This window comes from Camelus ferus, chromosome 3 (genome assembly GCF_009834535.1).
Source record: "Camelus ferus isolate YT-003-E chromosome 3, BCGSAC_Cfer_1.0, whole genome shotgun sequence".
NCBI classification, from domain to species: domain Eukaryota; kingdom Metazoa; phylum Chordata; class Mammalia; order Artiodactyla; family Camelidae; genus Camelus; species Camelus ferus.
Window position 1 is genome coordinate 55,538,651 of NC_045698.1, and position 27,542 is coordinate 55,566,192.

Genomic DNA, 27,542 nt, shown 5'->3' on the forward strand with positions numbered 1-27,542 from the left:
TGTGCTTGGGATACTGTGTTAATTTATTTAGAATTTTAACGGGTCTTATCCTTGCCCCAGCCTAACAGATATAAGGGAAACTGCAGAATGTCTGCATTAGTACTCTTTTTTTTTTTAAGTATGTAAAGTGGGATTGGCTTTTGCTATTCCTGCAGCCTTTTGTGCAGCTGAAAGAAGGAAAATACAGCTTTTATTATTCTAGAAATAATACAGGGTGGTCTAGTAATTAGCCATAAGATTTTATAAGATTGGGACCTACTTGACATTAGATAATCACGTTGGAAAAGTAAAGGTTTTGAATGACTCAAGATAATATACCTATTGTCACTCTTTAAATTCAGAAACATGGATAAATTGGGAGTTTGGGATTTGCAGATACTAACTATTGTATATAAAATAGATAAACAACTAGGTCCTATTGTATAGCACAGGGAACTATATTCAATATCTTTTAATAGCCTATAATGAAAGGAATATGAAAAGAAATGTATATATATAACTGAATTATTGTGCTGTACACCAGAAACCAACATTGTAAACTGACTATGATTCAATAAAAATAAATTTAAAAAAAAACTTTTTTTAAACCCAGTCTGTAAAAGCAGGCTAAAAATCATTTGAAAATAGACTGATTTGGGTCCCGGGTAGGCATTTACAATGGGATCTCTCCCCACTTTTTGCTACTTTCACAAATAAAATGGGAATGTTTTAAGTGATTTTTTAAAATGAAGTTGCTTCCTAGAACAATGTAGAACAGAACAGTCTTTCTTGGCATGTAGACATTTTCTATTCTACTCCCTACTACGACCTAATTCCAAAGTCAACATTCCCTTTTTGCAGTGAGGCTGGAAGAGTTTCTGCCTCATAATCGAAGCTATCACATAGTTGAGCTTATTGTGCTTTTAGAAATTGTGAATTTACCTGCTTTCAGCCAGATTCTCTTATTACTATTAAGTAGTCTTCCTCCAAATTCCATTTTATTTATTCATAATAGAATCTGTCTCTAATTTTTAAGTATAATTGAAATAAATTAAGTAATCCTTCTACCCAAGCTTGAGCCATTTCACATTTAATATTCTTTACAGGAAAATCCATTTTGGATCTATATATTCTACTAACATCACATTTTCCACTTTTACTTTTTCAACTGCAATGTGGTTTATTTCCTGAAGTTTTGCTTTGACAAGTGTAATTTTGTCATTATAAAACATGAGTTTTTAGTACTGTACAGTTACATTTCTTTTGGTCTTACAGCAAGTAATTCTTGCCAGAAAGCATCTTGTAATCTATTTCTTCAAGAGTATAGAAAGAAATAGAAAATCTTGAGAAGCATATTAAACATCCCTTGACAGTTTGAAACTAACAGGCCCCCTTCTTAACTACTTTCCTCCATTCCCAGAAGATTGCTAAGGAATTCTTATTGCTGTTCCATGGATATATATTTCACAATTAACAGTATACTATATTTTTAATCAGTAGATTTTTAAAATAATTAATGACATAATTCTGTATGTTAATCAGAGATGAAAAGCTCATCATGAATATAGCTTGAAAATACTCTTTCAAGGGAAAGATTGCTACCTGTTTTTTACTTGTATGTTTTGCTTATGGAGGTATAATTACCATAAAGTAAAATTCATTATTCTGAGTTGTATAGTGCTATGAATTTTGACAAACATACAATCAGGCTAGGAAATATTTCCATCCTCCCCAGAAGTTTTTTCACGACTATTAGTAGTCAGACCTATCTTCCCACACCCAGCGCTGGCAACACTGATCTGTCCCAATAGTTTTGCTTTTTCCAGAATATCATATAAAATCATGCAGTATGTAGCCATTTTGAGTCTGATGTGATTTATGTAGCATAATGCCCTTGAGATTCTTCCATGTAGAACTGTGTCAGTATTTCATTGCTTTTAATGAGTAAGACTCTATGTGTGGATGTAGCATATTTATTTATGCACCTTATAATTCTTTCACTATTAATTTTATTATTATTATTAATGTTTAGCTATTACTTTACAATACTTACCAGGTACTATGGCAAACTTTTTATATCATTTGAATGATTTAATGCTCCAAATTATAATACAGTATTTTTTTAACAACAGAAGCAGACTTTAGGTTTGAATCTCATCTCTTTCACTTATTAGTTTCATGGCTTTAGGCAAGTTAACACCTTTTAATTCTATACAACTATGCAAATGAGATGATAATAATACTACCTTATAGGGCTGTTGTAAAGATTAAAAGAGTTAATATCTATAGGTACTTATAAGAGTGTCCAGTTCTTAGTATTCAGTAAGTATCAGTTATATTTTGTTATATACTTTTGAACAGCCATATAAAATAGGGATTAATATCCCCAATTTGAAGAGGAATCAAGCTCAGAAAAGTTTAGACTTCCTCAAGATCATGTGATAACTAAAGTAATGGATACAAGATTTTGATCCAGTTTATTTGACTCCAAATTGGGTACCTCTTCCATAACAAGACACTGATTATTATTAAATTAAAACCACTGATTCGTCCTCTGACATTATGGCAAATGTGACATCCTGAAAGATCCTTCCACCAAAATATAAAATGCTTGAATTACAAACATACATATTTTACTAGTGTACACAAAAATGAGATTAAAGTTATGAGAATCTTTAAGACCAAAACAACAGCAAGCTGAAGCCAAAGCAGGCTCCTTGCCATAAGCAGTAAACAAACTGAAAACTAGGGCTGCCCTGAGATAAAAATGCTGATTAAGTACAGCCACTGGGAGACTACAGTAAGCCCTGAGCCCCCTTGGGTAGTGCCCCCTGCTCTCAGTAGATATAAACACAAATCCTCTCTGAAGGAAAGGCCTTAGATTTTTCCAGGAACAAGTTATTTCAGTTCTATCAAACTTTTCTGGCAGAGTAAATGGAAGAACACTCCCAACTCATTCTGTGAGACTAACATAACTTCAATTCCAGAATCAAAAACAAACAAAAAAAACCAAGAGCTTGACAAAGAAAATTACAGACCAACGTTATTCCTGAACATAGGTGGGAAAATCCTGAATAGTTTTAGAAAACTAAATCTAGCAGTGTATTTTTAAGCATAAAAAATTTTGATGAAAAAATTGGGTTTATTTCAGGAAGGAATAATTATAACATACAACATTAATAGACAAAAGGAGGTAAAACATATGATCAACTCAATTGGTGCATAGAAATTGAATAAAATTCACCACCCAAAAATAAGAAAATTTCTTTGAAAATTAGGACTTATAGAAATATCCTTATGTACTTAACAAAAAATCATGAGAAATAGAAACATTTCTTCAAATCAAGATTCCCATGATCACTAGTTCTATTCAGTATTGTATTGGAGGGTCTAGCCAATGCACAGAGAATGAAAAGAAATAAAATGTATAAATCTTGGGGGCGAAAAGACAGTTTTCAGTACTTATAGTTCATATGATTGACTATATAGAAAGTCCAAAAGAATTTACAGATAAATATTTTGAATTAATAAGAGATTTATCAGAGTGGCTCAATACATGATAAAAATACAAAACTCAATTGAATTTTTATATACTAGCATCAAACAATTAGAAAATATAATTCAGAACATATAAGGATTAAATTAGAAAAAGGTAGAGTAAATTTTAAACTTTGAAGGATGGGAAGTTCAGTCTCATAAAAAATTTCAGTTCTCTTCAAATTGTCTGTAGAATCACTCCATTTATAATCAGCATCCCAACAAGACTTTAGCAAGTTGTTTCTGAAATTTACATAGAAAAATAAAAGGCTAAGAATAGCCAAAAGTAGTTCTGAAGAAGATTTAAATGGGGGAACTTTCTTTACCAAATATCATTATTTATTGTAAAGGAATCGTAAGCAGTAAAGTATGGTGTTGACACTGACATAGACAGCTAGGTAAACTAAATAAGAGTCTAGCAGTACACCCATGCAGATTTTATATGTAACAAAGTGGAAGGACAGTTCACTAGGGAAAAGATCAACTGTTTACTAGGACAGTTGATTTTCTCTTTGAAAAATGATGAAGTTTTATTCCCTCCTCACACTTCCATGAAAATAAATTTCAAATGGATTAATAATGTGAAGATAAAGGGCAGTAGTTTAAAATGCTGGAAAACACAGGGGAATATTTTTAAGGTTTTGAGGAAAAGTTTTGTAAACAAGGCTGAAGGAGTGCAACCCATAGAAGAAGACATTAATTGACCACATTAAAATAAGGAGCCTGTGTTCACCAAAAGATACCATAAAGACAATGACAAGCTACATACTGAGATAAAATATTTGTAACCTATAGAACCAAAAAAGAATTTGTATTCTCTTCCTAAATCAATAAAGTAAAAGGCAAGCAACAATAGAAAAATGGGCCAAAGACTTTGGCAGGCATGTCAGAGAAGAGATACACAAATAGCTTGCAAACAGGAAAAGATGGTCAACTTCATTCATTCTTTATAAGATTACAAAAGAGGAAGGAGAAACTTTGTAGTAGAGAAGCATGGCAGACACTAGCTTGTGATCAAAGTGAACAGCATCAGTAATGGTGCAGACTGAAATCTTACCCCACATGATGGGATGTGATAAGAAGACCACAGCAGCACTTCTGTCATAGCCCTGTCAAAGCTGCATAACTTTTATCAAACCAGGAGAGAAAATCAGGCAGACTCAAATTAAGTACACTCTACAAAATAACTGGTCCATAACCCTCCAAATTACCTCAAGGAATGACTGAGGAACTGAGAAAGAAGACTGAAGAGAAGTGACTTTACTAAAGTAATGGATGACTTTGAACTGGATCTTTATGTTGAAAGGATATTACTGGGACTCTTGGAATCTGAATGGAGGCTGAGAATAAGATGGCACTAATGTGTCAGTGTTAATTTTTTTATTTTGATGGTTGTATTGTGGTCAAGTAGGAGAAGGTTTATAAGGACAATTGTTCTCACCAAAGACTCACTAAAGTAGTGAGTTAGCAGGGCCATCACCTTGGCAACTTACTTTCAAATAATACATTCCTACAACTTTTCCTTTCAACGTAAAAAGTAAAATTCCTTTAAAATGCTACAGAGACACACATTGCTATATGTACAATAGATTAGCAACAAGGACCTACTGTACAGCACAGGGAACTATATTGAATTTCTTGTAATAACATATAATGGAAAAGTATCTGAAAAGAAAAAAATATGTATGTATATGTAGAACTGAATCACTTTGCTGTACACTTGAAACTAACATTGTAAATCAATACACTTCAATAAAATTTTTTAAAAATTAAAAATAAAAGTACAGAGAGATACCATTTAACATCATTTTAGCAAAAATTTAAAAATTCTGACAGTATCAAGTGTTGGAGAGGAACTGATCAACAGGAACTCTTAAACACTGCTAATGGAAGGGGAAATTAGTTCAAACATTTTGAAAAGCAATTTGACATTGTTCTGTAAAAATATTAAAACATTCACATACAGTATGACCTGAAAATTTAGATCCTAGATCTATTACCAAAGAAAAATTCTAGTGTATATGCTCTAAAATTTCATATAAGAATGTTCATAGCAGTGTTGTATTAGTTATATAAATATATACAAGTATAAAATGTATACGTGTATATAAAATCACATAATACACAGCAGTGAAAATGAATGAAATGACTCAATCATAGTTACTTAATGTTGAGTGAAAGAAGCAAGTCACAGAAGACTAGCTATGCTGTAATTCCATTTTTATAAAACTCAAAAATAAAGCAACATTTATACATTATTTAGGAATCTGTATATGTGTAATAAAACCTTCCCTTTAAGGCAAAGGAATGGTTAACACACAGTGTAGGATAGGGTTATACCTCTGTAGGGAGGCAAGAGGAGAAGATTGGAGGAGGAGCTTGTTGGATGTAACCATAGTGGTAATTTTGTATTCCTAAGTGATAGCAGTGCGTTCATTTGATTCATTATTATGCTTTATATTTTATGTACATTTACATAGTATATGTATATAGTATGTATCCAATATTACATAAAACTATTTTGAAATTACTGAAAATACTGAGGAGTAATTTAAGGTAATAGGTTTGGGTTTTCCCTTTTTATGCTGGATAGAAAGTGGAAAACATAGCAAATCAACCTGCCAGGACATTTTTGACTGTGTAGTCAAACAATAAACAAAAGAAAACCCTGGGACTAACACGCTAAAATTCTGCTCAGTATTCTGTCCCAAGGGCCCAGGTTATTTGAAATACTTACAACTGTTTCAACCTCAGTCTTAAAGTCCAGCAGAGATAGTTGGACACGATACTCTGGACACCTTTGATGCTGTGTGCCCTCCTGGTATATAGTTTCCTAACCAAAGCGTTACATAGAAGTAGACTTTGGCATGTAATTTTCTTTGTTTTAAAGAGCTTCTTTGAAGCAGAAAATTAAACTCTTAAAAGGCCTCGCTGTTAACTAAAGAGGTCCGTCTCTACTTGTCAGACTGCTCCGACATGTGAAGAAAACAAGCAGATCGATTATGTAAATAGGTAGACAGCTTTATGAAACACAGACTAGTGACCCTTGGAGCTTAGAGAATCAATGTTGTAAAACATAGATGATCCCTGACAGCTTTTACATGGGCTTTGTTTATCTGCAATGAATCCATATATATTGAATCAATGTTTAAAGTATATGCAAAAGAAAACATTCGTAATAATTTAACGCTGAGCTCACATTCTAAAGTATTGTAAATGGATGTTTACCCTAACAGTCATTAATTAGATATATAGGAGTTGCATGGCCCCTAAACATTTTATTTTCTATTGAAGTAAAATCCTTTGAAAAGGAGAGGATATAATGTAAACTTTATTGGCACAATCTTTACTGATAAAATGCAGCAATAGACATCTGTCCCAAAGACATTTGACTGAACACATATAATCATCACTTACCTCGCCACAAGGATAATGTAGCAAAGGCGCAGAAGAAGAGTTTATATTTGAACATCTCAAAGTACCCATTTTTGTATTTTCCACTACTCTAGGATGGCTAGTGCCATATGGCTTCCACATAAGTGGACCTGTTACTAATAAACTAGGACTGATGTGTAATTACGTTTTCAGTGATTCATCTGTGAAACACCCTGGGTTATTTTACATGGAAGCATCTGGTTCACATGTGTACAGTGGTTATTCTGTGGTGATTGACATCTGTATTCTTCTAATAAAGTCTCGGTTGCCCAGATGTGAGCTGTTGCTTTCTTTCTCATACAGACAAAACCTGCATTTGAAAAATCCTTACCTTGACCCTGAATATGAATGTTTCAATCTTCTAGACACACACACACACCCTACTTGCACTGTAACTAGGATGTAATATAAATATTTCATGCAATGTGTTTCAGTTGTTGAACAGATGTATATAGGCACCTTTATCTCTTTTTATGTTTGTTTATAACATGACATCTGTTTTAGATTGTAAGCTCAAAGAGGGCAGTGACCATGTCAGTTTAATATTATGCAGACAATGTCCAGTAAAGCATAATTCACGTTCAAATGTTTGGTAAGTATTCTTCCATTAAGATGGTGATGTTAATGACTTTAACGAAAAACAGAGTTTATAATATGACTGTAAACACCTTTTTGCACTTCAAGAAATATTTGCTGTAAATGGCCCTGCTTTCAATTTCAGATATTATAATTAGCCAGATAACACATAAAGCTGTGTTGTTTTGAGCAGAATTAGTGTACTTTATTTTAGAATAATTCTCTAGTGATGTGTGATACGAGATTTTAAAGAGGCAGAGTTCAAGGCAGGTGTTGTGAGGATGTAGCATTTTAGCTGAGCCTTCAAGAGTCAGTAGAATTTGGGCATGTAATAATGAAGGGAGAGACATTCGAGACAAAGTTAAAAAGAGAAAGATGTTGTTGGTTAAAAGCATGGCAGAGGTCAGCAGACCTGGGTTCAAGTCTTGCACTGGCCATTTATGAATTGTGAGAACTTGTTGAGTCACTCAAATATATAAGATTTTGGTTTCTCATCTGGAAAATAGAGGACCATAACAGGACACAGGGTTATTGTGACAATTACATGAATAAAGAGTTTAACACATACTTGGCCTTCAGAGAACATTTAATACATGTTAGCTGTTATTCTCGGTGATAGATTAGCATTGTTAAAGAGACTTTCAACAGAATTTTGAAAATTGAATTTGAAAAAAAAAAAAAAACCATGGACGACAGCTCCTGGCCCTGTTTGAAGATCTACAACTTCTAGTTGGGATTCTTATTTGTACCAAGAAAGATCAAGGTCCTCCTCTAAAAAAGTCATCTTTTTCCCTCTTAAATTATTCTCTTCAATTATGTACGTGGCAGAGTGACATCAGAGCATAATCATGTACTTGAATTAAAGTATCAGTATCTTAATGAGTAAGAAACTTTTTTCAATGAGTAAGTCACCTTTGGGTTTTTTGTTTAGTTTTGTTTTGTTTTGTCCTTTTACTTATTCTCTGTCCTCGAGGCTAGAAGTGTTGTCTACTCTTAACTCTTCTTGAATCCTGTGAACTATCCCACTGCCTTATTTCCAAATTAATAATAACTATTTATTTCATGTATAAGAAAGAGACTTTGGCCTACACTTCCACTAGCAGACACAAAACAATTATCTTTTGTAATAAGTCAGATGATCTAATCTAATTTTTCCAAGAAAAATAAATAAAAATAGCTGTCAGTATCTAATATTTATGAGATTCACTTCTGCAATAGTTTTTTGTTGTTGTTCATTTGTTTGAGGGGGGTGGTAATTAGGTTTATTTATTTATTTATTTTAGAGGAGGTACTGGGAATTGAACCCAGGATCTTGTACATGCTAATAAGCATGTGCTCTACCACTTGAGCTATACCCTTCTCCTGCGATCCACTTCTAAAGTACAGTGGCAGAATCTTTTATGGCCTGGAAGCAAAGTTGGGATGGTTTTTAATGAGAAATGTAAAGAATTATTTTATTATTTTCTATATTGATAATATATAAGTATTTTAATGAATACTTTCTTCAATTTCCCAGGTTTTAATCACTTTTTTCCCTAGGTTTATATGGATAGTTACTGTGGTTGTTCACAGTAATTTAGAACAAGTAATTAAAATGTATATATCCTACTTTCTTGTTCGTAAACTGTATTTCTCCCTTTAGCATTCCTAAGAGTAAGAAATTTCAGGAACTATAGTCTTACTCCTAGCCATTTTCAATTAGAATTAAATAGACCTGTGTCTTAATAACATTACTTAGAAAGAGTATATTCAGGGATGTTCACTGAGTTGTGATTTATAATAAGTATTTAAAATTTTTCCAATTTTTGACTATGAATCGAGATCAGTTATATTTTTAAGGTAGCCCAATATGATGGAATACTATGAGGCCATTCAAAATGATCATGTAGACCCATTTATTGACAAAGAAAGGTTTTCTCTAGTGAATTATTAAGGAGAATATAATAAAAAGCACTTTTTATAGCATAATTATTTTTAAAAGATTTATGTTATATGTATATAAATTCAGAAAAGATATACACTAAAATATCAACAGGTGAATGGATAGGATAATGTTTATTCTATTTTAATGAAGTTTTTGAAGTGTTTGTAATATGCATATATTACTTTACATACCAAAAAATAAATAATTATTTTTGCTTGCATCCACTAGAATTGTTACAAGATTTTAGAATTTCTATAGGGAAATTCTATAGAATTTCTATATAGGGAAATTCATTATTTATTTTCAGCAAATGTTTAAGAAGTAACTCTTTTACCCTAAGAAAATTTTTTTTTTATTTTGATTCAACACCTAGAATAAGTTAAGGAGAGGAGGTAATACAGGAAATTTAGATTTATAACTTTGAATGAAGTCCAAAAGTTGCACTGTTCTCTTCTACCCTGAAAATGTAATACTAGAGTTTTGGATCTAGAAGGGACATTCAGACGTGGAAATAGCCTTTTAATCCCATCCCATCTAAATGCTGAATATTTGGATTAGGTTTGTCTGGATAGTATCTATCATTATTTTAATAAACTTGCCATGAATATAAATAAATATTTCCCTTAAATATTTAGTGTTCTGATGCAACAATCAGTTCCATTTTCTTTATGAGAAAAGTTGCTTAAGGAAAGGAAACAAGTTATTGCTGTTATGAATAAAAATTAGTTTTGTTTTATTTTTTATTTTATTTTATTTTATTTTATTTTATTTTATTTTATTTTATTTTATTTTATTTTATTTTATTTATTTATTTTTTTGTTAGTGGAGGTACTGGGGATTTAATCCAGGATTTCATACATGCTAAGCACATGCTCTACCACTTAGCTATAGACCCCCTTATTTTTTCGTTTAATTTTATTTCATGTTTTAAAATTACTTGTGATCATTAACAGCTAAGTATCTCTTCAAGAGTTGTGGGAAATTACCTTGTAGGAAACATCAAATAGCATTTTATGTGTAACGTGTTATAACTACAAATACAAATAAGCCATCTATAAGCACCAATGTGTTCCTGACATCTAGATTCGGAACTTAAAGTATTTTTTAATCTTATAAATCAATACTTTGTACTTCATCATTGCATGTTATATTTAATTGTTTAAATATATTGTTTTTCTAGTCTCAACGAGATTGTGAGATTTTCAAAGTCTGGGATTATGTTTTACGTGTTCATCTCAGAGGCTAGCACAGTGCCTTATAGTGAGAAAATAATAGTTGAAGTAAGAAGTGTATGAAAAACAGATTTTTATGATTATGTTGACCACTGGTTCTCATCATTAATACTTTCTAATAGAGTGTTTATATCATAGGCTAAGTAGTCTTAGTGGAATGATCTGAGAAAATCTATTATTTGTAACATTTCTTTAAAAATGTGTCCTGAGTTTGTTTGAAAACAAATTCTATTAAGAATATTTCTTTCCTAAGTTGTAAATCTCTTGTACCTGGTTAAACTATACAAAGATAACCGTGGTTCCTGACTTCTGGAAACTTAATATTCTTACAAATGGGATTTTTAAGTGTTCCTTCTAATCACTTCCAAATTTCTCAGCTTTAGAAAAGTGTCCAGTAGTAGAGTAGAAAATATCAAACATCTTTCTTCTTTTGCAGTATGATGAAGGGGTCTATTTTTACAAAAAGCAATAAAAGAATGCACTATAATAGACAGCAATTTAAAATAAAGTTTTAAGATTTTCTCTTTTTATCCATCCATAGAGGCCCAGTGACATTCAGAGGGGATTTGGGAGTCCCTTAAATATATAATTAAGGGAATATATATATATATTTTTTTTTTTTTTAAGGGAAATTATGATCAGACTAGAACCAGCTGAATATTTTCCACGCATGTTTATAACCTATTCAATTTTCATGGTTGTCTTTTGGGGCTGCATGTGAATTTATGGATGACAGCTTTTCTAATTCCAAACAAGTGTTAGAATTTCTTGGTTTAACATTTTAATTTCTGTTTATGGTTTCTGATTTTTGAAATCTGATTCTTCTTCTTCATTGGTCACTGATAGTGAGATTGATGGTGATAATTCCCTGTTGCTAACAGGGGTCACATTTCTTCTCAGAATAAAGAATGTATGGAGTTGAAGGTTTTATTTCACTTCTGTTTTTTACTTGAAAGTATGATTGCTTCTCATTTTTCCTTATTGTTTCTCAATAGCCAGACAGAAGAGGTTTAAATTGACTAATATTCCTAAAGCCTAAGTAATAATAATAATAACAATAACAGCAACAACAACAATTTAATGAAATTTAAGTTAATAGAAAGTCCAACTGACTAGAATCTTCCAGTAGTTGGGTTCTGAGTGTGTGTTTACTTAGAAATTGACCATCATTTGCTATGCGGCTTTTAGCCATGAGAATTGAAATGCCATTCATTTAACCACAGGTCTCTCTTCCCACACATTCCAGTCAAGTGGAGTATAACCATACTAATGGTATTACTGTGAACTTATAATCATATACACTCATAAACATACAAAACTACTTGGACAAATAAGTAATTTAAGTTACGTCATAAAGGAAAGTGATCTAACTAGTGGCTGGCAATTGTCAGAAATGAAAATTTCCTCTACTGCCAATACTTTTATTCATTATTATACTGGATGTCCTATCCAGTTCAAAAAAGCAAGAAAAAAAAAGAAAATCCATAAACATTGGAAAGTGTAAAATATAATTATTTTTATTTGCAAATGATGATTATGTGCACAAAAAATCCAAAAGACTACAAGGAAACTGCTACAACTAACAAGTGAATCTAGCAAGATCATAGCATGCAATCAATATGCACAAAATCAATTGTATTTCCATATACTAGAAACAAGAGTTAGAAAATATAATTTAAAAGATGTCATGTACACCAGCATAAAAACATCAAATATCTAGTTTAAAAAGGTAATGAAAAATGTGTAAGACCTCTACTCTACTAACTACAAAACTTAAATGGTAGAAATTAAAGACCTACATAAAAGAGAGATACACCATGTTCTCAGAGTGGATATTTCAATATTGTTAAAATGTCAGTTCTCACAAACCGATGTGTAGATTGAGCAACATTCTGAACAAAAATCCCAGCAAGCTTTTTGTTTGTTTTTGTGGAAAATTGGTGGAGGGGAGTAGCCAGTCTTCTTTTAGCAATATTTGACTATTTGGACTACTTTCATGCTATATTCATTAATAAATGTTAATTTTAAAAAATGAAATTAAAATTTCCTTGCTGAACTATGTATTTCATGTGATGGCATTTCTAAAACTATGTATAGTTGCCCTTCTGATCTGGAATGGTTTTTATTCTGTGTAAATTGTATGTAAAACGAGCTATAGTTTTTTCACACTCTAAGAGAAAAAAAAGGCAAACACCCTCAACAAGACACTTCTTAGTCAGTTTCAACACACAAAGTTCTTTATTTTAGGAATTGTGCCAAATTCTGAAATAAACAGTGATTCTAATCATAGTCCCTGTTCTCCAGTTGCTTACAATGTGACAAGCATGTACAGAATTAAAGTTTATGGCTGATATTCCTTCCACTGAGAGGTGGTTTCAGTGTCTCCTCCCCTTGAATCTGGGTGGGCTTTTGACTCAGGAGAATTCAGGAGAAGTGATGCTATGCGATTTGCAGAGGCTAAGTCAGGTAAAGGCACCTCATGCTTACAGTCTTATGCTTTCATGTGAGAAGTCTGACTATCCTAGGCCGCCGTGCTGCAAGGAAGCCAAGCCACAGAAGTCTCCAGGAGCCAGTCCTAGTCTTTCAGGGCTCCCAGCCAAGCACCAGATAGGAGTGAATGAGCTTTCAGAGGATTCCAGCTCCCAACCATTGTGTCAGCCCCAGTTTTCCAGAATTCACAGCATCAGTCCATCCTCACTGTGCCCTGTGCATATTCCTGATTTACAGAAAGTATGAAAATACTAAAATTGTCATTGGTTTGCGCCCTTAAGTTTATGGTGGTGTGTTACACAGCAGTGGTTACAGGAACAAAGACCTACTTGATTTAAGATGTATTATGGGAGAACAGGAGATAATTAATTCCTCTGCCTAGGAGTATATGGAACACTTCCCAGAAGCAGTGACATCTGAACTTGGCTTTTAATGAGTAGGAGCCTGCTAAGGAAGAAGGTAGGAGAAAGAGTCCTCAAACTGAGGGAACTATACGGAAAAGTATGGCAATCAAGCCAGAATGACATGTATGGTAGATGAGAAATTTGGTATGGAAGAGCATTGGATAGTTAGAGCCAGAAAGACAGGCAATAAGCTAGAAATTATGCAGTAACTTTTTCTTCTTTTGCTATGTCAAGAGATTTTCCATTATAACCTTGTAGGAGTACAAAGTAATAATCAGACTTGTGTTGTAGAAAGATAATTCATTTGTAGCAGTTGGAAAATGGGCTGAAGGAGAAAGCAATAAAAGGCAAGGAGAAAAGTTAATAATTGTATAGTTCAGATGGCAGATGATTAAAGCTAAGATATATAGCTTTTTTATAGTAGCAAAATAAGATCAGTTAGGTAACAATAGTTATTTAAATTGTTAATTGATAATTTACTGAGTTTGTTCAAGCCTGAATAATTAAATGCTACAGCCAGTTCCTGCATTTTGGCAAGTCACACCAATGCCTTTATGAAACATTGATTTCATTACATTTGTTAATGATATTTCTGAATGCCATGTAAAAGCTTCCTCTGCTATGAATTTTGGATACTTACGATGAAATAATACTACTTTTATATTTTTAAGGCATTGATTGCAATGGTGGGACATTTAAAGAAATTAGACCAAACTGTACCAGTTAAGACACTAGTGGAACCATATGTGACACTCTGCCTCTTCAAAATACGTGACAGTTTAGTGAAAATTCTGGTAAAAAAAAAAATTGGCAATTTACATAATCATGAAGATATCACAATAAGAAAATGTATATGGTGCAGTTAGTAAATATAGTTAACCCACAACTGTAGTCAACTGCTTTCTGTGTGGATTTGATTGAAGTTTAGTAGTGACATTTGAACTTTTATTGGCATCATAATACCGTACATGTAATAAGCTTTTCCAGGGCAAAAAGGTTAGATTGGTCTTTAGCCAGACATTCTGAGCACATGGACAGAGTCCCCCATGGCTTGTACCACTTTATCTCATGGTGAATTGCAGCCAGTTGTGAGGTATAGTGGTTTGTTTTTTAAAAAATATATATATATATTCTGCCTGTCTATACCACTTGGTTTTACTTTACACTTTAGTTATATTTTTAAAGTCAGCTGAAAAGTTTAATCTTTTTAATTCAAAATCAAAAGCTACAGATTTTTGTAGATTGTTTCCATCTGCCTTCTTGCAGTGTTCTGAACCCTTTGCAGCATGTCTCTTTAAGACAGAAAGACCATTTCCCAGAATTTGAGTGGAGCCTCTCTGTATATTCACCCATAAGACCACAATGAATTTGTAGACTTGCAAAGAAATGAGTTTTGAGTTTGTTCATTTTATATATTGGTTGTAGGATACTCATTTTGTCTAAAAGTTATATGATGATGTTGGTGATGTTACAAAATAGTCTGTCTTCTTTAAAATGTCTGGCTATCAAATCATTCTTAGTCACTCATTTCATGAAAAACTTTGGAAAATATTCAGGCAGGATTTGGAGCAGACTGATACTCAACAAATCAAAATGGAAGGAGATAGGTAGGCCACGGCACGGGTGACAGGCTTGTTGCTTTGTGAGCTAAGGAATTAATTAGAGTAGGTAATTTTGAGAACACTAAGAATCAAGTCCACTAGCAAGAACTAGAAAGATGGGAAAATCTGTTAATTAAAATAGAAATTGCATTCTCTAACTGTAAAACAAAAGACAATGGAGCTTTAAGAAGAGAGAGAGAAGGCAAGGGAGGAGGAGAAACGTAACAAAGTGGGGTATTTATTTGCCAAAAGATACATCCTTCTTTGCAGGCATTAAAAAAAAATACCAGTGAAAAAATTCACCAAGTATTTCCTTGAAGAGAAAAAGCAAGTGGTTCTTAAGTGTTATAAAGGAGGTTTACTGGTGGTTAAGCTAATTAAGGATCAAAACTAGATTATGAGTAGGACAGAATGAGTCTATACATCAGGACATAATTGGCTTTAAAAAAAAAAAAAAAAAAAAAAAAAACTCCCACCATTTGTTCGTCCGGAATAAGTCTGAGCAATTGGTTAAATTCAGTTTGGGTCTGATGCACAAAGGTCATTCAGAGCACGTTGTCAGGACAGACTGCAATAATTTGCAGGCCTGGTACAAAATGAAATGCAGACCCCTTTTGTTCAAAATTGTGAAGAATTTCAAGATAGTGACAGCAGAACATTAAAAGCAGGGATGAGGCCCCTCTAAGCTTGTGGCCCTGTGTGACTGACAGCACAAGTCACACATGCGTGAGGGTGGCGTTGTCTGTGGTTTTTTAACTGTCTTACTATTGAGAGCTGCCACAGTGAAAGACAGCTTCTGTTGTGTTAACCCCCAGACAAGGGCGGCTGTATCTGTTCGGGGAGCTCACCACTCAGTGTTACTTCTGCTTTGGATGTTTGTTTCCCTCGTATCCTAAGCATCTCACACAATCTCTGACCCACAGTAAGCACTCTGTAAATAGTGGATGACTAAGTGATGGATGATGTGGTTGTCAGCCTATCTCAGTGATTCTGGTTCAGTTCATCTATAGATAAGAAGCCCTAAGGTGGGTTCTTATGAGCTTCAGGTCATATTGCACAGAACTTGAAGAGGCCCCCTCCAGCCAGCTTGAGGGTTTCTTTTAGCCCTGGGCCTTGTGTGTCCTGCTCTTTCTCAACCTGTTTCTCTATTAAGTGATCCTGAAACACATTTAAGCTGATAGGTTAGAATAACAGTTGAGCCCTGACCAAGTTAAAGCTGGAGTGGTGGCAGAATAATGTGAGCCCCCCACTGCAAAAAAAAAAAAAAAAAAAAAAAAGAAAAGAAAAGAAAAGAAAAGAAAAGAAAAGAAAAGAAAAAAAGAATACATCAACATCTTAATTCCCGGAATCTGAAACTATGTTAAGAGCACATGGCAAAAGGAAATTAAGGTTGCAGATGGATTAAGGCTGCTAATCACCTAACATTAAAAGTAGATAAATTATCCTGGATTATCCAGGTAGGTTGAATGTAAAATAAAGGCTCTTAAGGAAGAGAGAGGCAGAAGGAGTGTCAGAGAAGGAGATGTGTCAGAGGAGGCAGGGTCAGATGCAGTGATGTGAGAAGGAGTCCACCTGCCATTGCTGGCTTTGAAGATGGAGGAAGGGAGGAGCCTCTGGAAGCTGGAACAGATTCTCCGCTAGAGCTTCCAGAGAGGAACGGAGCTCTGCCAACACCTTCCTTTTAGCCCAGTGAGATGTGGGTCAGATTGCCGACCTCCAGAACTGTGAGATAATGAATTTGTGTTGTTTTAAGCCAGTATGTTATGGTAATTTGTTACAGCAGCAGCAGGAAACTGCAACAGCTGGTTCCACATTGTGGTGAAACGATCACTCCTGGTCCCTGTTTCATTAGAAATCACTAACCTCCATGGCTGGGTATTCTTGTCTGCCCATGTTTTCTCCATTTCTTTTGGGAGCCAGATGCAGAATTCTGTCTTCCTCTTTGGTGTTTTTATTTTGCTTCACTAGAACACTACGTTTCGGGGTTCAGGCTCTAAGATGTATTCACAGGGAAGCAAGTAATGCCAGCTGTTCCAGAAACACTAGTTTCTTGGGATATTAGTAGTTGAGAGATAGTGAGAAAAGAGGCTGTGGCTGTCAAATTCATTTGTAAAACCCAGGTTAAACAAACTACTTTTTTTCCCTAAAACACTGTAAAAAGATATAATCTATATATAAGTTTTTCTTTTTTTAAATCTCAACAGTTTAAGAGAATATCCAGCAAAAAGTAGCCCTGTCCTTCTGCCCAAGTTCCTCTCTCCAGGGTTGGCCACTGCTAGTTTCCTGTGAATCCTTCCAGAGATATTCTGATAGTCCATATACGTATAAACACACACATACAGCTGTAAATGTGTGTGTCACCCTGATTTTCTACACAACTCTTTTGTCCTTGCTTTTATTTTACCTAATAACTTAATTAACACATTTATGGAAGAACTTTCATAGCTCTAAATGTGCAATATGCACATGAAAGACTTAGGGGACTTAATGGTGAAAAATAAATATTTTCCATATATTTAAGACCACAGATTTTATTTTTTTGAGTGTCCTATGGAACTTCTGTTTGAGATACACTCCACAATACCAAGCTGCCTTCATCTGGAGTAGAAATAAGAATTCGTGACCCCATACACTGATGCAGCACTAAGGATATGGATTTTAGAGTGAGGGAAGCCTAGGTTCCTATCCTGGCTCCATTGTTAACTTGTCTGCCTGTTCATATCCACGTTTACTGGCTATGTGGGTTTGGGCAGGTTGCTTAACATTACTGAGCCCTCCTGTCAATACTGTCTGCCTCTTTTATTCAAGCATTTGTTCATTAATTAATACATGCAGTTACTGGAACATTTATGAGTCAGGTCAAATAAAGCAGAGCCGTTCTACTTGAGAAGCTTCTAGTCTGGTGAGAGAGGCTTCATTTGTAGCACACCAGGCAGCAAAAAGCAATGACCTGTTGTGAAGAATCATTTCCTATTCAGATGACAGTTTTCTACTTTTATAAAAGGCAGATCGGCAGTAGCAAATGTCATCTATACTACTTCAAAATTTGCAAAGTATACAGGAAGTTTAATATAGGCTTTTTCAGGTATTGATTTTTTGAAGTACATATGGATTTTGATATTGCTCACCTAATGAAATACCAAAATAATGTTATTTATCTATAGGATAAGAATGACAAAAGTCTTTCAATTTATTATTATGAAATTCCTATGTAAGTTTTGACATCCTTATGGATTGTGGACATATTTACCTTAATGGTTGTGACTTTAAATATTCAATTATATAGAACTAGAGAATCTTATTTTCAAATCCGCCACATGAATATTTTACAGGGAAATTTTATAATTATTCTTTCCCCAGACCTATAAAGCATATCAGTACATCTTAGCATTGTGTATTCTTCATAATTCTCTTTGCTTCATTCAAAATTACTTATTTCAAAAGCATATTTCTATTTTCTTCGTATTCTTGATAAAGCTAAACAGCAAACGAATATTCATTAGAAAAAAATATTTAGGAAATTAATTGATGATAACTAACACAATTTCTTTTATTTGCCATTTTGGCTACCAGAAAGAAAGTTTCAGCTTCTCTTCGTTTTCTCAGACCAGTGAAATGCTGTCTAGGCTTATTGAATTCCAGACAATGTTTAGCATTTGTCTTACTGAATCCTGATGATTTCAGTCTGTTAATTTATTTAGGAGACGCTTTTGGTTTTTATAAGGTCAACTAGAAATGTGTAGCTATTTTCCCATTTATTTTAAGTTCAAATGGTTTTTAAAATACTAAAATTTAATTTGAAAATACAGTGGTATTGGTGATATCAAATCTTTAAGCTCATTACTTACAAGTATTCCACTTAAGAGATGTTTCTCTAATTGAGTTTATTCCATAATGTTAACTCTGTTAAAGCCAGTACGATAGTTGCCTTCTTGTTAAATAGTAGCAAAGACCTAATACTTTGACTTGGCTGTTTTTTGTGGTCATTTTGATGAAGGTTTGATTTATTACATCCTAAAAAACAAACCATTAGATATTTGGCTTTTATTATTACCGAATAATGTATGTTCCAGCCAACGCTCGGTCTGTTTCTCTCCTAATACATTGCCCTTACCTCATCTCTCATCTTCATCCCTTGCCTCACATCTGACCTTTACCTCCATCCCAGGGGAGAGTCAGAGATGAGATGGGTGGATGCCAGGGAAGTTGGTAGTAAAACAAAGATCTCCTTCTGTTTCTCTCTCTCTCTCTCTTTATCAAAACGTGAGAGAAACAGCTGCTTAAGAATGCTCTGCTTTGGTGGCCAGACGGGAGTTGACTAGTTGGCCTTTTTGCTAGATTTTTCTCTGACCGCTGCAGTCCAAGAGATTAAGACTTTCTTCTTTCCAAAACAAAACAGTGCCTCTTCTTCCTGTCTATGATGAATCACAAGCATAGCAGCATCCTTCCAGGTTATTCTTCTCAACTCCAGATAATTCACAGTGGGTGAAAATAATTTGCCTAACATGTGTTTACAGATTCAAGCGGTCAAAGATATATAGAAAGCCAGCATTTGGATGGCAAATGGGAATAGCACAAGCTGTGGGCACGCAAAATAAACTTGGTTCTTGACTTCTGCAACAACTCTCTTCCCTGGTTCTCCCCATATCTCTTGAATCATTCTATTTCAGCCTCCTCTTACTCATTTCTTTCACTCGCCTTCTGCCCCTGCAGTTTTAGTATTTCCCAGGACTCTATACTAAATGTTTTCCCTCTGGTAGACTCTGGGTGATCTCTTCAACTCGTTTGCCTTTAGTGGCCAGTGATAGGGCAGTGACGGCTGTCTCTGTACATGTAGTCCAATCATCTCTCTTGTGGTCTGCATCTATAGAAGCGTTTACAAACTCAGCATCTGTCTCCATTTAGGTATCCTGCAGTCACTTCAGACTTACTCATGTCTACATGGAACCCTTTATGCATAGCACTGCCCCTTCTGTGTCATCATCTTCACGATAGCCAGAGTTATAAGACTCAGAACTCTTGAGAGTGTTGTCACTGAAGAGCAAATAAAATCCAGAACAATTATGCACATACACAGACGCACACACACACACACACCAGTGTTCAAATATTGCATAGTTTTGCATGTTTTTGACTTTGTGTAAATAGAATCATATTGTAGGTATTATTTTGTGCCTTGCTTTTTTGCTCAACATTATGTTTGAGATTTATGCATAGGTGTAGACATATCATAACTAATTGTATGAAAATTCTGACTTGCCTATTTTCCTGTGGAGACATTGGGTAATTTTCAGTTTTTCACTATTATAAATAATCCACCTATGAGCATTTGTGCATGTATCTCCTGACACACATATGCAAATGTTTTCCAGAGTATGTATTCTAGGAGAGGAATTCTTATACACCTGAGCAGTTGTTTTCAAATTGTTATCCAAAGTGGTTTCAAATGTTTACACTCCAGCCAGTAGTAATTTATCCTGTTATTTCATGTTCTCTGTGATTTTTGCTGTTGTTGGACATTTTCATTTTTGCTAATCTGGTGTAAAATATTTCATACTGGTTTTCATTTGCACCTCTTGGTTACTGGTGAAGTTGAGTTTATTATCGTATGCTTACTTCCCCCTGCTGTTCCCTCTTCTTGGAAGTTCCTATTTTCTTTGCTATATATATTTTAAGTATGTTAGGTTTTTTATAATTGTTTGTAGGAATTCTTTGGATAATAATCCTTTGTTAGTAGCATATGTTGCAGTATTTCCTCCTAGTTTGTGGCTTGTCTTTTCATTCTCTTCAAGGTATCTTTTGATGAACAATACTACTTACTTCAGTTGCTTCTAATATGATTGAATTTATCAATCTTTACCTTTATGGTTTCACTGTCTGCCTTAAAAAAGAACGTCTGTATCCTAAAGATACGCTCCTTTATTTTCTTCTAAATGCTTTCAAGTCTTACCTTTTCTCATTTAAATGCTTAATTCAACTGGAATTGAATCCTATTTGTATTGTGAAGGTAGAGATATAATTAAGCCACATACAAATTGACTTTTGGTTTTTGACTTCAGAACCACTGTGTCATACTCAAATAAGAATGATTTTTCAAGTGTCACAGTGCCATCAGTCATTACACGTTTTTCTGGATCTCTCAGTTTGCTCACATTGGCACCTTGATGTTTCAGGAATATTCTCAGAATATGTTACAAAATGCAAGTAATTAACTCCAAACAATACTAATGCTTCTCATTTGAATAAGATTGATATTCCAGTCATGGTAATACCAATGTTAAACTTGGCTGAGAAAATGTCTTTACAAAATGAGCCAATAACTGGATATATGATTTTTTTAAATGTTGGTAATTTAACTCCCAGAAAGGTAAAAGAGAAGTCAGTCATTCATTCTAACATTTCAGAGAAGCTTTCCCAGGATGAGATATTTCTTTTGACAAATCTGACTTTTGATCTACACGATTTATTGTTAATTAGGTGGTGGTATTGCAACTTTGATTCATGTTACAATGTGTGTGTGTTTTAATGCAATGTGAAGTCAAGTAATAAAACATAGAACTCTCTGTAACTATAGTATTAAGAACCTAAGCCGTTTTTAGTAAGGCTGTCATCATTTGGAGAAGTTTCATTGATTCACTTTATTTGAAAAATCCTTATATGTTAACCTTTAACTCTACAAAGATAGTTTCTTCTTCTGTCATTAATCTTTCCTTTTTATTCACATTTTTCATTTATTCCACAGATATTTGTTGAGAATCTGTGTTTTGCAAAGTAGTCTATACTCAACTATTTGAGCAAAAATGTCTTAGAATTCAGAGACTGAAAGAACTCCAAGACCATTTGTAGTAATCCTAACTTTCCACAACTTAAGTTAAGAAACAAATCCAGAAAAGTGCAGCCACCTGACCAAAATCTTAATGTGGGGAAGCATAAATAAAAATCTCCTAACCTTGAATTCGGAATTCTTCCTGTGAATCATGTTGTCCATAAAAACTGTCTGAAAAGTCTACTTGAATCCTAAATTGATATGTTTATAGAATTCCTGACAGAATAAATCACTGTTTGTGAACAAATTATATCACATAGTCCTTGCCTTCAAGCTACTTTTAAAGTATTTAGGATGAAAAAAGTCTTTGAAGAAAAAATAGAGAAACTAAAAAGTTTAACTGAAAGCTTCCTGAGGGCAGGAATCCTGTGTTACTTTTATCAGATTTGTTATATTTTCCTAACACAGTGAGCTAATCATAGTAAAATATTAAATGAATTAAACTATATATTGAAATATTGGATGCAGATGTTAGGTACTTTGAGTGATTAGAAAAAATAAAAATCAGCCTGAATGTAGAAAGTAAAAAAAAAGTCTTCATGGAAGATTTAGAATTTAAAGTGGACCATAGTAACTAATGGTTAAAATTTAATTAGAAAGAAAGGAACTCCCAAGTTCTAAGTTTCAAATTACTTATTTAGCTCACTTTTTACTAAGACTTTAGATACAAGTTCTCTGAGTTATTTGCTTTTGAATTTCACCTAAGCATGAATTCTTGGAATAAGCATGTTCATGGGAAAATGATGTGATAAATATGCTAAAATACATGTATAAGGATAATATTTCTTGTGTTGTTTATAATGGATTTTAAAATAGAACTAACCTAAATTTTCATCAATGGATTAATGGTTAGTACGAACAAATTAAAATTAATGATGAATGAAATCTATATTTTTCAACATTCAAAGACATCGCAAATATAGGGTAAAAACATCAAGCTGCAAAGTTCCATGTATATGCATACATATATACTTATATATAGAATGATCCCATATTTGTAAAGAAAAAACATTTGTAAATACAAATAATACAAAATAGGATGATGGATGTTTTAATTTTCTTCATGCTTTTCATAATTTTTATAAAGTCTTACAATAAACATGTATTACTTATAAAAATACTTAGACTAGCTTTTTGACTGTGGGAAGAGTTCTAAATTTACTCTTCTAACTTACCATGAATATGAAAGCTGTAGAACAGTGATCTCCATTCACTGAACAGCTTTCACTGAGCACCTATTATGTACTAGGCACTGAGAACTGAAGAGTCAAAAGCTATTTCTTAGGTTCCTCTTGACCTTAGAAAGAGATGGGAATCATACATGGAGCACCAGGGATCTATTTCCTTCAGACTTGACTCTTCAGAGTGATCCTTTTGTCCTATGCTGATTTTTTTAAAAACTGGATTGGTAGATCTCTGCATTCTGGTTGTACAATGTCTAGGCTGTGAACAAAATTAGAGGTTTTCCCATGCCTGACTTTTTAATTGAAATAATTCAATTCTCTGTTTTGCTAGGAGGATAAAAAGCAACTCTTAAGACATTTAGGGATAGAGAAAAATGTCTAATGTGTTTTGAGTTGACATTGAGGACTTACACATGTAGTGATTATACTTTTATTCTGTTCTGTATCATTTTCTCCTTCTGTGGAATATATTTTTAGATATTTAATTACATGTCACGGCAATTATGTCAGTATTTATTGTTAATTTTAACACTGAAAGTCCCAGAGGGTAGTACTTGTCATCTTGACAATGCATTAATGCCTAGCATCTCAGCATTCCTGTGAGGGTTATGTTGTCTGATCTCGGCTTGCGTGGGGATAAGACAGAACACGTCCCAGGTCTAGTGGAAGCCAGCCGTGGTTAATTGTGTGCAGTCATGAAGCCAAGGAGGACCCTGTGGTGGATTCATTTTTAATAATCTGTGCAACTAAATATGGGTGCAAGCTTTCTTTTTAGAACACTTAAAATATAAACATGCTGAACACTTGGGCATTTTAATTGGTTATTCTTTTAAATTAAAGAAGCTATTAGCAAGAGTTCTTTTGTAGCTTATGCAATATTAGGAGCTAAATAATAATAGTTTCTAAATGTTTTGTGAGGATTTACAAGCATTTTCATTTACAACATCTCACCTAATCTTCAGACTGCCTCTGAGGCAGAATTATTATCTCTGTTTTGCAGGTGAGAGAACAGAAGTCCAGTTAGGCTAGATGACTTGCCTAAAGTCATATAGCTAGTGAGAAATAGACCTGGATTCAAATCTGTGTGTCTTGCTCTAGTCCTGTTCTTTTTCAGCTATACCAAGCTGCTACGATATTCTTGCCTTTATAGTTGGAAATACGGGGATTTTACTGAGTATTACTGGGTGGATTCAGACAAAGTTTATATAAGGGTATAAACATACACTCCTAAGCTCTCCTGGTTGAGCTCTGCTACCCTCCAGCCCACCATTTGTAAGACCAGTTAATAGTCAGTGATCATGCCTTTCATCCCAGGACTCAAAGAGAACATTTACATAAATATAGAGGTCAGTCCATTGATGTAGTAACTGCAGTACTGAAACTGAATAAATACAGCTACTAAATGAAGATATGTAGATTCAGTAAATGAATGAACCAACAGCATTTCCTCAACAGCTGCTAAAATGTGAAGTCATTATTAGTTATGTACACACTTAGAATCAAATGACTGCTCAAAATACTTTATGTGTTCAGAACTTTCTGCAGTTGAGATTAACATGCATATTAGAATTTAAGGGAGGTGAAGGAAAATGTAAATTGTGATGGAATTATTAAAGAAATGGCTTGAGAAACCTTCTATATCTTGACATAAAAATACTTACAACACAGAGGATATTTTATTTCTTGACCTGAATTATGAATATTGGTGTAGGCCCTTGAATTTTCATTGGCTCGAAATAGAGGCAGATTAATTCCAAAGCAGTTAAAAAAATTAAATTCCTTTCATCTCTCTTTATGTTAATGCAGCAGTTTTGAAACAGGGCTTAACTTTTATTTCACTTATGTATTTCTTAATTTTCTTCTACTCTATATGTAGTTTTCAAAGTAAAATTATCTTGATTTTTCTTTTTACTCTAGGCTTGATCCTCTACTACCTGAGATGATGAAAAAGGATCACAGCCCAGCTGAAAACATGTCTTTAGAAACTCTAAGAAACAGTAGTCCAGGAGACCTCTTTGATGAGATTTAAGTGTCTCAAAAAAAAAATACTTTGATGTTCACCAGACTATGTTTTCTATTCATTTCCTTAAACTGGAAAAGCAAAATTTCAACTGAGAAGCAGCTATTGCCGCACCTTACAATTTAATTACACACACACTGAGATGAAATCATTGTGCAAAATGGATTACACATGCATGTGAAGATATGATTTGATGACAGTGGTACATTATTCTAAACTATTCATTCAGCTTGCCTATAATTACATAAAATCTCAGACTTTTTGTTGCAAAGTTCACATTTACCTTTTTCAGTCCCCATGTATTATGTATGTGGTTGCTGTCTAATGTCCTGTCTAGGAAGATTTTGGAAATAGGACAAAGAAAATGTCTGTGAGTTCTTTTTTGAGTACATATTCTGAACAATGATATTGGAACATTTTAATTTGTGGCATGATGTATCAAGTCTATTTTTAGTTTATATACAAACAACCTGAAAATCTGATGATAAAATTTTTGATGCATTGAAGATTTTGCGTTCTTAATAAAATAGTTTAACTTTTTTCCTTTTCTATAGTAACAGGTCTTTATAAAGTATGTATTAATGTATATGTAATCCCCTTTTTTACCAAAGCATGTTTTTCCGAGATTGTTGATAAAAGATTTATCTTACACATACAAGGGCCCTCTGTGAAGACAAGGACCTTGTTGTATTCACTTATCTATCCCCAATTTTTAAAAAATATTCACTGTTCCTGCTTCCTGACCTCTCATTCGCTTCTCTCCAGTTGAACATCCATTCCCTCTGTGGTGGAACAATGACCACCATGTTGCTAAATCCAATAGTTGGTCCATTCTCAGTCTTTATCTTAGTAAGCCTCTTAGCAACACATTTGACATAGTCAGTCACTTCCCCTCAGTAAACTTTTTCTTCACTTGTTTTGCAATAACATATGCTGTTGATATTCCTCTTTCTTTCTGGCCACTGATTTTTCAGACTTCTTGGCTGAATCCTCCTTGTCCAACCATTAAATGTTTGAGTGCCCTGGGCTTAATCATTAACCTTTTCTTTTCATTACCTACATTGTCTCCTTAACTTATCTGTGGTTTTAAATACCATCTATATGCTAAGATCTCCAAAATTAGGACAGTTCTCTTTCTTCCCCAGTCTTCCACATTCAGCAAATTGCACTACCACTTACTTATTTGCTTCAAGCCAAAAATCCAGGAATCCTCCCTGGTGCTTCTCTCTCCTACATCCTGTTTCTGCCTGCAAAATACAACTTGACTCTACTTCTCTTTTTCTGTCTCCTGCATCTGCCTCCTGACTAGTCTCCCTGCTAATCTTCTGCTCCTCTACAACCTAGACAAACTGAGCTTTAAAGTCTTAGATAAGATTATTTCACCACCAGGATTAAAATCCTCCAGTAATATTCCATTGCCCCTTTGAATAAAGTCTACACCACTTACCACAGCCTTCAAGGTCTGTTATGATCTGGTCTCTGCCTTTCTTTTCCCTGATTTCCTGGTCCTTTCTCTTTACTTGTCTTGCCCCTGACTGCCCCTTTAGTAAGCCAGATCTCAGAACTATTGTACTGTTGGTCCCACTGCCTAGAATGTTCATCTTCATACAGATGGTTTCTTCTCATCTTTCAAATCTAGAATCAAATGTCACCTCCTCAGAGGTGAAACACCCTTCCTTTGAAATACCCTTTAAAAAAGATGTGCACACTCCCAGTCACTCTATCCCACTGGAATTTTTTTTTCTCTCCATATCACAGTGTGAAATTATTTTTTCTCACCTCTCTTTCCTTCCTTTCCTTTCCCTCTTCCCTCTTCTCCTCTCTCTCCACCCTCCCCTCTCCCCACCCCACTTCCGTCTCTCTGTCTCCCTGTGGAAAGGAAGCCCCATCATAGCAGAGGCATGGCCATCTGCGCTCTCTATTTCCCAGTACCTAGGACAGGGCTGGATTGATAGACGCTTAGTATGTGTTTGTTGAAGGAATAAATGCATGTCTGTCGCATAGCAGGCACACAAGTGAGCTGCTTTCTTTAAGTTACTAGATTATTTTGAAAACAAACTCATTAAAAGATTAAAATTTATCTGGGTGATTTGATTCAAAGAAATAATTGTTCAGAAAGTTCAAGTACTTTTTGTGATTAATTATGAAAAAATATACATATATGTATGCCCCTAGGCTTGACTACAGAGAGAATGAAAAAGAAATTATACATTATTGTTTATATCAGAAATAGGATTTTACAAAGTCAAGGGAACAATGAAATATTTTAAATAGAAATTTTATTGTATTTTTATTTCTATAGTGGCTTCCATTTAGGAGGAAAATTTTTCATTA

The 27,542-nt window shown here is 34.0% G+C and overlaps 1 protein-coding gene and 1 long non-coding RNA gene across 2 annotated transcripts in view; one reads left to right on the forward strand and one right to left on the reverse strand.

Moving 5' to 3' along the window:
* XRCC4 (X-ray repair cross complementing 4) overlaps positions 1-25,748 on the forward strand; it is a 225,868-nt gene extending 200,120 nt beyond the window's left edge. The window contains exon 8 of the mRNA XM_014554096.2: positions 25,106-25,748. The gene's annotated coding sequence lies outside the window, so the exon portion shown is untranslated. The remainder of the gene's footprint in view (positions 1-25,105) is intronic.
* Positions 796-26,729, reverse strand: LOC116662163. Its single transcript, XR_004318157.1, has 3 exons — positions 26,652-26,729; positions 19,803-19,810; positions 796-808 (listed from the first exon to the last, which is right to left on the reverse strand). It is a non-coding gene; the product is annotated as an uncharacterized LOC116662163 (long non-coding RNA).
* Between the last annotated feature and the right edge of the window lie 813 nt (positions 26,730-27,542).